Raw genomic sequence first — 1,549 nt, 5'->3', positions numbered from 1 at the left:
AGCAATGAAATAGCATATATAGTATCTGTTTACATGACATCAGACTAGTTCCAGCGAGCCTATAAAACACGTGCTTCAATTCTCAATTAAAAGCCTATCATAGATATATTCCAGGGGTTTCCTCATCAAGTTGTAGCTCTAACTATTCTCTGGTGTTTGTAGTACTTTGTCTAGTTTCTCTTTATAAAAAAAACAGCATAAACAATGTTAAATTAACCCTTTGATGTGGCTCTATGAAAGTTAGTTGAGTCAATATATTTTGAACAAGAGCAGAATCTACATAAGCACCAGATTGTCAATCAAATAATAGAAAATGAACAACAGCAACAAATAAACTTATTGGTCGTAACTGCAATGATACTGTTGAATATTTTCATGGCTGGATACCTGATTGCCATTGGTCTCCATTGTCCCACTTAATAAGGTTGTAGCTGTTAAAGTTGTTTTTTGGGATACTTGATTTTTGGACTTACAAATGGATGATTAACAATTGCAGTCAAGTATAACATGAAATATCTATTACAAGCCTGCTCAAATTGGTTCTAGCTAGTCCATAAACTTCCTGTAAATGTATAAGGTGTACATTAATGACTGTGTCTGGTTCTTCGAGTACTGAAAACCCACAGCTGTTTTGAACAGAATTTGGTTTATTTACAGTGGCTAATTATTTTAATTTTGAGATGAGCACTAACAATGACAAATGTTGACTAATTATTTCATAAAACACATTAGCACTAATTATTTTTTAAAACACATAGGCAATAGTTGTTATCTTAAAATTATTATCTTAGTCACAGCCAGACCTTTACCACATTTCTCAATCTTAATCATAGCATGATGTGCCGCTGTGCAACTGACTGCATGCAGAATGGTAGTTATCTTCACCAATAGTAAATAATTTCAATAACTCGGCAAAAAGTGTTTTGCCATATCATTTAAAAATTTAGCCAATTTGGTAAGATGATAATAATGGTATGCTTAAACTACACTTTCTGCAAATCTTCATGCAACTTGGTATTCATCATTTGAAATGATACTTTGACAGAAGAACCAAGAGTTAAACATTTCCCAACTTTTGCGTTACTCATATGTTATAGGTATAGTAAATTTTTAATGGCCAGAACTGTCCATTCTATACTATATATTTACATGTATGTCTATAAATGTCCAATGCTGCTGAGTTTAGTCTGTACAAATAGCTCTGAAAACACTCAAGAGCTACTTATTTGCATATCTTGTTTTGTTGCTTGACCCCTTTACTCTCTCCTCTCTCTAGGATGTATCATTACATTATTGATGTTTCCTGTTTTGTTGGCACTTCTGCAAAAGGTGTGTAAGCTATATTATTAGGGTGAGCCTGAATGAGCCCCACGTAAATGACACTCTTCTGATTGTATGTTTGTGCACATGTTTTTAATCTGGCCCCAATGTAGTAAGTTTGAATTGTTTCCACCATAATATTTTTTGAGTTATGTGCATTTTCAAAAACAAGCCAATTTATGAAAAAAGCAAAAGCTAATAGCCCATGCTTTTTTCTTTAAAAATGGCT

Source organism: Amphimedon queenslandica, unplaced genomic scaffold (genome assembly GCF_000090795.2).
Source record: "Amphimedon queenslandica unplaced genomic scaffold, v1.1 AMPQUscaffold_12874, whole genome shotgun sequence".
In the NCBI taxonomy this organism is placed as follows: domain Eukaryota; kingdom Metazoa; phylum Porifera; class Demospongiae; order Haplosclerida; family Niphatidae; genus Amphimedon; species Amphimedon queenslandica.
The sequence above is the reverse complement of the archived record's forward strand: the minus strand, read 5'-3'. Positions refer to the sequence as shown.